At 49.0% G+C, this 11,244-nt stretch overlaps 1 pseudogene; it reads right to left on the bottom strand.

Moving 5' to 3' along the window:
- Positions 1–2,905: 2,905 nt before the first annotated feature.
- On the bottom strand, positions 2,906–3,535 carry LOC119315790 (annotated as a pseudogene).
- Between the last annotated feature and the right edge of the window lie 7,709 nt (positions 3,536–11,244).

Here is an 11,244-nt window from a genome sequence, read left to right as displayed (position 1 = left end):
CGTGACGTACGAGCACACCAATTGATCTTTGTAACACTGGCTTCTTGCTGCACGTTTATGTGGTTGACGCAAGTAAGGCTAGCTCCTCCTTTCTAATGCGTGTGTGTGCACTTGCATGGCCCATGCAATCTTCAACATCTTCATATTACTCTCTCCGTTCCTAAATATTTGTCCTTTTAGAGATTTTAAATGGACCACCACATACGGATGTATATAAACATATTTTAGAGTGTAGATTCACTCATTTTGCTTTGTATGTAGTCACTTGTTGAAATCTGTAGAAAGACACAAATATTTAGAAACGGGGAAAGTATTTTGCAGATGCCTTCAAGAACTCTGCACAAGAAATAAAATGGTGTAGTATTTTTGTCCCTCATAATAAAATATAATATCATATAATGATTAATAGAAATTACCTGAAAAATGTGTCGTGTAATATTTGTAGACATATCTATGCCCACATTATCTTCATTTAAATTTTTATTTTGAAATCATGCATTGATAATCTTTTCAACAGTGATGTTTCAAGAAGATAAAAGATAGATCAGACTTTCAGTTAATCCTACCTTATGCCTACTCTCTTTATTCTCAAAGCACCAAAAACTGTACACGGGGTTGAAACGAAAATAGGACATCATTTTCTACAGTTCACTCGTACTTGTAGTTTCCCACTGGAGATACAACAGACTCGCCGGACTTAGTGTCGACAAGATGATGAGGTCAAGGTGGTGGTCCCAAGCCCAATACATGGGTGAGTCCAGGAAGCGGCGCTACTGCCTATGTCGTTGATTGGCGACTCTTTTGCGGCGATTGCTGAGCTACAACCGATGGAAATGACCTAAAGAGTGGTTAGTTGACAATGAAGGTCAGAGCAGCGGTTTCGAGTTTTGGTGTGACGATCATGCATTATGGATGTTTTTATAGTACAACGTGGACTGCAGGATGGCTGGCCCATGCAGCATTGCAGCTTGAATGATAGGCGAGGAAATTTGAGGCGGCAACCTTGAAACGGAGTGAAGGCAAGGCACTCAGGGTGTGGTAGGTTTTCGGACGTCCGGGCAGCAACTAGATGCTTAGGGTCCTCAGAATGTCGGATGTCGTGAATTTCAGAGTTCTGCGGGTGCACCCACACATCCACCTTTGTAAGGCAACCCAATTCCGCTCCTCGCTCTTTTCCAAAAAAAATGCACGTGAGAGAGGTCCGAAGGATCTAGAGCTACTTTACAATATATGAAGCATAGTTCAGCTAACCCAAATACCTAAAAGGCGGAAATTATAGAAAGGTCTAAGAACTTGGCAAGAAGGATCCCAAACACAGGATTGCAAGTGCAATGTGATCCTTCTCCTAGACGATGATCGTGTTCGATATCTCCCAATCAATCTCTCTGTGCGATTTCACAAGGGGCACAAGCGCACAAAGATCACTAAAAACAGAACACTTGTTCTAATCCTTCAATACTCAATTCATTAACGTTTCCGGGAAACTTCGGTAACAGGTATCCTAAAGTCAAAATGGTGATAAAGAAACCTTCAGGAATGTTTCTAATTTGCAACACTATTCCCATGTATTTATATCTAAGATTTTTTAATTTGAAATGTTATCGTTCTGGTAAAAGAAATGTTGACCTCCCAATAGATTGGTAATGAACTCGATTTATTGGCGCGGTGATTAGGTCCTATGAAAGCGGATCCTCTGACATACTGCCGTCTGACATGGCGTCACTGATGTGTGGGCTCGGGTCCAGATGCAAGTGCACGTCAGAAGAGCTGTCCTATGTACCCGTCCTTTGTCCTTAAAGTCATAAGTTCAATGATACTCAAACCCGTGACCATCCGAGACATGTCGATATTTAAAGCATCTCTGATTATATGTTCTGTGAATGTTGCCACTGTATTTAACTATACATTTACCATTTAAATTCAAAAAAAGGGCAACCTGGTGCATGTAGCTCCCGCTTGCGCAGGGTCCAGGGAAGGGTCCGACCACTTTGGGTCAAAAGTTTCAAAAAAAATTGGTTTTGTTTTGTGTGCGTGTGCGCGCACGCTTTGGCAAGGGGAATTCCCTTTGAAGCTAGCTACACGGCCACCGATTCGCATCAGGAGAGCATGGAGGACTGAGCATGATCAGAGAGCATGGAGGACTGAGCAATGAGCAACGGGAAGATGTGATCTCTTGGACAGAAAATGAAAAGGGATCCTACTCCACAAGCTTTGCCTACAATGCCCATTTCAAAAAGCTGCCAAACAATGGAATGAAATCGGTCATTTGGAAGGTGTGGGCTCCGGGCAAGATCACAATCTTCTTCTGGCTGATTCATCACGATAGAGTTTGGTGTAACGACCGTCTGCAACGTCGACGATGGCCAAATCCATATTTCTGTCAGTTTTGTCTCAAAAACCTTGAGTCCTTCGTACATCTTTTCTGGAACTGCCCGTTCACACAAGCAACCTGGGCAAAGGTGGCAGAATGGAATGAATGTTCGTCGCTCGCCCCGCCTCTACAAGATCAGGGATGCACACCCTCGGCAGTTACGACCATTCTAAACGTAATAAGAGCAGAAAACAGGAGGGGCGTGAAGACTATGATCATGGCTACCACCTGGGCAATTTGGATGAAAAGAAATAATTGCACCTTCAGATCGAAGAAAGCTGTTTTGAAGGACGTCATCGATGCCATTCGACGCATGATGGAGCACTGGCGGCTTGCCGGAGCAAAATCATTTGAGCCCCCCTTTGGGGATCTGGATGTGAGATAACCGCTTACGGTTTTCTTTACTAGGAGCTGCAGGCCAAAGGCCCGTCCTCTGTTGTATCTCTTTCCTTATTTTCCCTCTGATCGCTTGATCAAACCTTGTCTTCCATATGCTCTTTTCTAAATCAATCAATGCCAGCCAAGCTGGATCTTTCAAAAAAAGATTCGCATCACAATTCACAACTCGACGTTCAACACTACTTCCGGTGGCCGTTCCAGCGGGGTGAACACGCTGCACCGGCAAATAGGGCACGTAGCGTGCGAGCGCAGCCACCGGTCGATGCACTCGGTGTGGAACACGTGCAAGCACACCGGCATCCGCCGCACCGCCTCCCCCTTCTCCACTTCGCCGAGGCACACCGCGCACTCGGCGGCGCCCCCCGGGTGCTCGTAGCTCGGGACGAGAGCGGTTCGCAGGTCGTCGCGCTCGCGCCCCATCACGGCCTGCTCAGGGTGGCGAAGCTGCAGCTCGTGCGACGACACCTCCGTCTCTCGGCCGTCCTGCTGTTCAAGATGGCGCGCTTCGGCGGACGCCGATGACAGCCACCGGGGCCAGGGCGGCCGCTTGAGCTCGGCGTAGAACTTGCAGCAGAGGATGAGGCTGACGGCGGTGCAGAACGCGGCGAACGCTGCGAACAAGATGGTGGCGCCGGAGTAGGGCCGCTTGACGAAGTGCACGATGGCGACCGGCGCGGTGACGAACCCGCTGGCGAAGATGGCGTGCGCGCACGTGAAGTCGCTGCACCAGTCGTAGCAGGAAGCGCGCCTCCCCTGGACGGACATGCGCCTCCCCTAGTACCGTACACTCCGCTTCAACTCTTGGATTGGTGTGAACTTAAACCGGGAGGAAAATAATTAACGTGTGAGAATCGACATAAATAGCAATTAAGCCGCTTCGACATCTCAGCGCGCGTCATTGTACTATGCGCGGCATAGCTGGCAGATGTAAACGATGAACTTCAGCACGTTAATTGACATTGTTAAGGTTGGATCTAGTGATGTCGTTACTGTTGTTTTGTAGGAGTATGCGTCTTGTAGTTGTAAAATGCGCGACTAGTTGTCACAAATGGAAATTTCGTTCACACTCCACGTCTTCCTTGCTTCGCTCCTTAGGAGCAACAAAAAGATACTCGCCTCTCCACCTCCCCCGTTGCATCGCGAGGCTCCTCTCTCCTCCACCCGGCTTCGATGGAGACACGGAGTCGGAGAAGGGGTTTTTCAAACCATCCAACCGACTTTTGTTGGGGGTAAACACGGATCTATGCTTAGACCACTGTGTGGTGGTGTTGATGGCCTCGTGTGGCATTTAATTGTAATGCCGGGAGTAGTTGTCACATGTGGAAATTTTGTTTAGACTCCACTAGGTCTTCCTTGTTTCACTCCTGAGAAAAGAAAAAGGAAAAAGCTACTTGCCTCTCCACCTCCCCCATCGCATCGCCAGCCTCCCCTCTCCTCCACCTGGACTCGACGAATTCAGGGGAGGGGTGGCGCGGATCTAGGAGTACGTGTAGTTGTAGTCGTAATTTGGGGTTCTCCTTGTAGCTAGGATTGTCGAGTCATCCAGCACCCGAGCCATGGATGTGGTGGCGACGGTGCTCGGAAACAAACCTCCACCCAAGTCCATCTTCAATGTGGATGATGTTCTTTTTGCGGGCGGTGCTAGGTCTGGGAGGTACATCTTCGTCGCCTTGCTTCAAGGTGTTCGATCCTTTGTTCCTCTTGTTGGACTAGGTTTTCTGAACCTTCCGGTCGGTTTTGTTGGAGCTGGACGCAGATGTATGATTTGACCACCATGTGGTGATGATGATGGCCCAGTCGTGCGTTTAAGCTGCGGTGAGGTTCATTGTGTGGCAGTGCAAAATGCACCTCCCTCTGGCTCGTGGTGCAGCTACGACTCGTTCCATCACCTTCCTCCAGAATTCTATGTGCTTTGTCCAGCCAATCCCCCTCGCCCCAATATGTTGCATGGTGGACTCCATCTTGTGAGCAGATCCAACGCTCATGCGAGCTTGAGCAGCGAGGGCAGTGGCGGATTGGCTTCGTCTGCCTGGCTCCATGTTCAAGTTGATCCTAGTGTGAAGCGTCTGAGAGGTGTGGCCTTAGTGTCCACAGCGAGAGGAGGAGGAAGATCTCTTAATCTTCGGTGCTTTCCCTTCAATTTGACATGTTGTTCTTTTATTCTCACAAGTCCATATGCATCCTAAAAAGTAGTTGCCACAAAACTTCGACATCATATTACTACATATTAAAATAGTAACTCCATAAGATGAACAAAACTTGAACTTCATTTCATGTCAGAGTTCAACATTCCATATGAATCATGAGTCCATACAACTCATAGTTATACAACCCATAGTTCAATGTTTGGTTGTAACCAAAAGAATAAGTCCATACAACCCATAGTCAAACACCACACATGCAATCAATCTTCAATCTCCGGCTTCGGGAAATGTATGCTTCAAACACCTAGCAACCCACAACATCTTTCGAGCGTTCTCCAAAGCTTTGAACTTCGTTGCAATACAAGGATTTTCAACCAAATATGCATGGTAGATTAGTAATTAGCAATAAAATCCAAACCAACCCTAGGATTTATTTCATGTTCTCCTAACAACCCTTTATAGATATGTCATAGGTATTAAAAAAGGAAGAGCATTTGTGTTGCCCCATTGCTACGAAGTGTTGAAGGATGAAGAGAAATGGAAGAACCTTGATGTCCTAGAGGTGCCAAGAGTCAATTGCACAAAACTACCACATTTACGGCTAGGTTTGTAGAAAACCACCAAGTTGCTAATCCGTTGCAAAAATCACTGCTTTTTCACTAAACCTTTTGCAAAAAGCACTGATCATCCACATTGGCTCGTCTAAGCGTATTTATGACAGATGGGGCCAGATCGTCAGAGCTAACTTGGCAAAAATTTCACACACACACACACACCTGAAATCTGAAAAGAAACGCAATCAACTCCTCCCGATGTTGGCCTCGTCCTTCCGCTCAGATCCGTCGTTGTTGAGCTGGGTTGCGACGGGATCCGTCGAGGGGAGGTGCTGCAGCCACGGCTCCTCCTCTGGCGAGGATGACACCATGGTGGCCCAGCTCCGCCCGCTGTCGATTTGTGGACCTCTTCCTCTGGCACCGTCCACTCGTCGGCTCTACAGGGTGTCCCCTAGGGTGGGCGGCATCTCGCCCAGCGCGGGCACGGACAGGAAGGTCTCGTCGCCGGCCGGCGAGGCCCTGGCGCGGTGGCAGGCGACAATGTTGGAGAAGGGAGAGAGACAGCGGAATTGGAGAGGGAGAGGGGGCGGCGGTGGTGCCCGATGCACCGACGAACTGGCGGCAGCGAGCTGCGGGAAGCCCGGGCGGAGCGGCGCGAGGCTAGATGGCGCGTGCAGACAGGGCGGCGGGGCTCTTCTGCGGGCCTGGAAGAGGCACCGGAGATGGGCGGAGCCGCCGGCGCCGGGAGCCGAAGCGCATGGTGGTTGGGCCCCATCCACGGCGCCAAGCGGCCACAACATCCCGACGGACGACAGGCAAAGTGCGCCGTCGTGGCTTCAAGGACGAGCTCCCGGCGGCCTCCTTTGGCTCCCCGTGCATTCCATCCAGAGAGACGACGGGATTTGATTGCGTTTTTATTTTTTGATCGAGGGGTCTGTATGTAAAGAGATTGGAGAAGAATCTTTTTTTTTGCCAAGTCAGCTCTGACGATTTGGTCCCATATGTCATAAACACGCTTAGACGAGCCAAAGTAGATGATTAGTGCTTTTTGCAAGAGGTTTAGTGAAAAAGCAGTGGTTTTTGCAACGGATTAGTGACTTGGTGGTTTTCTGCAAACCTAGCCGCAAATGTAGTAGTTTTGTGCAATTGACTCGGGTGCCAAAGAAACGCAAAGAATGATTATTGGAATATGAGAAGTACTTGTTCTTCATGAACACATCTAACCTCGATGATAGACAAAAGGAGTACATCAATCTTTGTCGTGATCAAGTCTTGGTCCAAAAAAGATTGATGGGCATGGGATGCATGGGAGGCATGGGAGCTACCATCAGAGGCTTGGGAGGTATGAGAGCTACCATGGGAGGTATGGGAACAAGCATGTGAGCCCTGGGTGCCATGGGCGGCATGGTAGGCATGAGAACACCTACGGGAAGCATGGGTGCCTTGGGAGCTACCATGGGAGGCATGGGTTTTGAGTCTCTCATGAGAGGCATGGGAGCACCTCCGGATGACATGGGTGGACGCATGGCTTCCGGTGTGCCTCACATGCCTTCGCATGATGCCTTTGAAGATAGTGCCAAAACCGTCCGAGTTTTCAAGGATGAAGAGGAGGAATAAGCGAATGAAGAAGAGGAGGAAGAATATGGGGCATGATTGTTGATGTTTCATTCGTTTGTGTGAACTTGTTTGTCATGAACTTGCTTGTGGTTTGGTGATTTTGAACTATGCCATGAATTTGAACTATGCTATGTTGCTTAACTCATGATTTTGCATATTTTTTAATGTTTGCGATCATCTTGTTTCGTACTGTAAAATTAGTATGTGGTGTTTCATATTTGCCAAGCGCAGGCTGGGCACGCGCTAGATTTTACCGCGCCTGGTGAAGCGCTACATCGGCGCGCTAAATTTTGCAGCGCCTGGAAAAGCAACCACCCTCCCCCGCGCGCTAAAACACTATTTCGACGCTGTAAAAAAAGTTTTGGCGTGTTACCCTATCGCGTGTCAGTTGGAGATGCTCTAAGGCATAAAAGAACTCATTTAAGCAAGTGTTTGGACATAATAAAGATACTCATTTCAACAAGTATTTTGGATAAATATACCCATTTCAAAAATATTTATCCATGAGAGAATTCACTTCAGCCGATATTTGTTATACCAAAACCAGTTAAGCAAACAATGAAAAAAATTAATGGAAATAAAATGGATGCCTTAGTATGGTTTGTGTAATGCTCCAAACAAAGAACAATCACAGTCTTTTATCCATACGCATCAAATTACGTTAGTTCTATTAGAGCATCTACAGTCGGGCACCTCAAACCCGTATCATACGCGTGAGTGGGCCGCCCGGTCACTATCCGCTCATGAAATTTCGACCAAATGGACGCCTCAAACAGGCCTCAAACGCCCCGGTTGACCGGCACACCTTATATCCAGCCGAAATATCGAACGGATATGGACACGCCCGCCACGTCGGACCTGACAGTCCGACCACACCGCAAATTGCACCAAATCCACCCCCCAGACCATCATGCAACTACACCGTCAACGACCGACACTAGAACATGGTGTTGGAGAACGTAGTATTTCAAAAAAAAAATCTATGATCACGCAAGATATATCTAGGGATGCATAGCAACGAGAGGGGAGAGTGTCCACGTACCCTCGTAGATCGAAAGCGAAAGCATTAAGTAACGCGGTTGATGTAGTCGAACGTCTTCGCGATCCAACCGATCAAGTACCGAACGCATAGCACCTCCGCGATCTGCACACGTTCAGCTCGGTGATGTCCCTCGAACTCCAGATCCAGCTGAGGCCGAGGGAGAGTTTCATCAGCATGACGGCATGTTGACGGTGATGATGAAGTTACCGACGCAGGGCTTCGCCTAAGCACTACGACAATATGACTGAGGTGAAAATCTGTGGAGGGGGCACCGCACACGGCTAAGAGATCAACTTGTGTGTCTATGGGGTGCCCCCCTCCCCCGTATATAAAGAAGGGGAGGAGGGGAGGGCCGGCCTCCTATGGCGCGCCTCAAGGGGGAGATTCCTACTCCTAGTAGGAGTAGGTTTCCCCCCTTCCCTAGTTGGAGTAGGAGAATTAGGAAGAGGGAGAGGGAGAGAAGGAAAGGGGGGCCGGCCCCCCTCCCAATTCGGATTGGGCTTGGGGGGGGGGGCGCCTCCCACTTGGCCGCCTCCTCCTTTCTCCCACCATGGCCCATTAAGGCCCATTAACTCCTCGGGGGTTCTGCTAACCCCTGGTACTCCGGAAATGTGACACTCCAAAATTTTTATTTGGTTTTTTATCAAAAACTTTGTGGTTTTGAGGAGAGAGAGCTTTTTTTAAAATCTTTCTTTTCAGAAAAACCTTCCTCTTAAAAACCTCCTTTTTGCCTTGGCAGGGTTTTTAATTCTTTCAAACTTTGGTGGTTGATCTTTTGCAAACTTTTTCTCTGTTAGTTCCCTCTAAAGATGTAATCTTTTTGGGAGTTTTAATTTGTTCTATTTTTTAAGAGAAGCTCTATGAAAATTTGGGATTTTCTTATCTTTGAAGCCACCCTTGGCTTTGTATTTTTGCCCATGAGATAAAACCCCTCCAAAACCTCCCCTCCCCCTTGTAATCAACCTAAATTCTCTGTCCCAACTAATCCAAACTGGTTTTGGATTTTATTCTAATTATTTTCCCCCTCAATTCAATTCTGAAAATTATTTGGAGCCTGAGGGATTTTCAAAGCAAGTACACTTTTTCATTTGAGTTTTGACCTCAAACCAATTCTCCTGGATTGTCCTTTGAACCCACAAACCAGAACCATCTTAATCCACTCCTCCTCTTTTCAAATTTTTCAAAATACAGTCTCTGCAAGTTTGGACCAGATTTGCCAAATTTGGTGAAATTCATATCCACACTGCTCCAAAAATTCCACCAAAAATCATGCAGCCTACTTGAGCAAGGAGAAGCCACTCCACCAAAAATCAGCTCAAGGAAAAATCACCAGAGGCCAATTTCATTCGGTCGAACACCTTGTGGGCACTGTTACTGTTCAAAGTTCAGAAAATTCAGTTTCAGTGTCATCTTCAGTCCGTCAGTTTCAGTCACGCAGCCACAGTGCCCTTGGCACGTTCCTCGCCGCCTCTTCCTCTTGTCCGAAGCTTCACACGCGTGCGTGGAGCCTTCCTGGCGTCGGTAGCGCGCTGGCTCGCCCTCGCCGGCGTCTTCTGCGGCGTCGGGACCTCCCGTGGCGGCCGACAGGAGGCACACCACGGCAGAACGCCGTTCCACGCCGCCCATCGCTCCCTGGCTCTCCGCGTGGCCTCATGCACGCCAGCGCACGCCCGTAGCACAGCCATCGTGGCCGGCAAGCACGGAACGCGCTCTCCGCCGCCGACGGGCCTGCGCCATCACCGTTCCGTCGAGCTCGCCCTTAACACCCAAACCCCGGCCAGTTTAACACCAAAACGGACCCATTGAACCTCCGTGATGACGCTCAACCCCCTAACCACCCCGACCGAGCACTGCGCCATCGTAATCGCTCGCCGGTGATCCTCGTTCACGGCAACCGCCTCGGACCGCCTATATAAAGGGGTCCCGAGCTCACTCTCGTGCACGCAGCACCTCCACTACTCACGAACACCCCGCCAGGCCACTAGGGGGGACCTCGAGGAGGTCTTCTCCCCCAGCTCCGGCCGCCTCGCCCCGCCTCGGCCTCCAGCCCGATTCGTTCTGGTGAGGCCATCTCCGGCGCTCAAACCCCGTCCGTTACCCTCTCTAGCTGCCAGGAGCATAACCCCCTCTTCAATTTAACCTTTGCAGCCCTCTCCGACGAGCCCCTCGACCACCCGAGCCGCCGTCCGCCGGAGCAAAGCTCGCCGTCGACGTGGTGCTCGCCGACCGACTCCACCACCATCAACTGACGCGGAAGGGTACCCTGATCACGGAGGTACTCTCCGATCTCTCCGCCTCACCGTGGATCGCCGCCGGCGACCACCACGGCTCTCGGGCGCCGGCGAACTCTGCCGCCCCGTTTGAACTTTTGAACCTGACGGGTGGGACCCCACCGTCAGCCTCTCTGCTCTCTCTTTCGAATCGTTTTCTGGAAGCGCCTTCGGGCAGAATGCGTTTTCTCTTCGGGCTGGCGTAGTCTCTACCGAAGCGTTTTCTGTTTTTATAAACTAGCCCCTGGAAATCTTCTGTTTCATTGCAGATAAGTCCCTGGACAAAAACCCTTATAACTTTTAATCAGAATAGTATTTTTGATTGATTCTTTTTCTGTTCTCTTTAAAAATTTGTCTAGTTTTTTTATCAGATTTATTTGAAAAATATTTGGTTTACCTTCTGTACACTCCTTGGTATTTACGTTAGCGCATATATTTTCTTTAAACCGTAGATACCGAAGGAGGTGACGGAGCCGCGAACTTCACCGAGCTAGGCTCCGACTACTCTGAACCAGGCAAGCATGTTTGAACTTTTGATATGATGAGTGTCTTGGCATGTTTTGCATTTAGTTAGTTTCATGGCATGTCGGTGAGCATACCGATGAACGTTATTTTATGTGATAATGAGGTAAGTGAGTTCGATGATCCATACGTGGATGAATGTGAATATGAATGGCCATGTGTTGGCATGAGGATGGGTACGGTGGCAGTGTTGTAGCATGCCAGTCGTACGCCAGACCATGTGACTTCAGTGTCAAACCATATCGGTCCAGTACCTATCATTTCCTTCCTTGTACTACCACATGTTTTCCGCAAGGAATATGGTTTAGTAAGTTGCAAACCGCTT

The sequence above is a fragment of the Triticum dicoccoides genome, chromosome 6A (genome assembly GCF_002162155.2).
Source record: "Triticum dicoccoides isolate Atlit2015 ecotype Zavitan chromosome 6A, WEW_v2.0, whole genome shotgun sequence".
Taxonomy (NCBI): Eukaryota; Viridiplantae; Streptophyta; class Magnoliopsida; order Poales; family Poaceae; genus Triticum; species Triticum dicoccoides.
The sequence above is the reverse complement of the archived record's forward strand: the minus strand, read 5'-3'. Positions and strand labels throughout refer to the sequence as shown.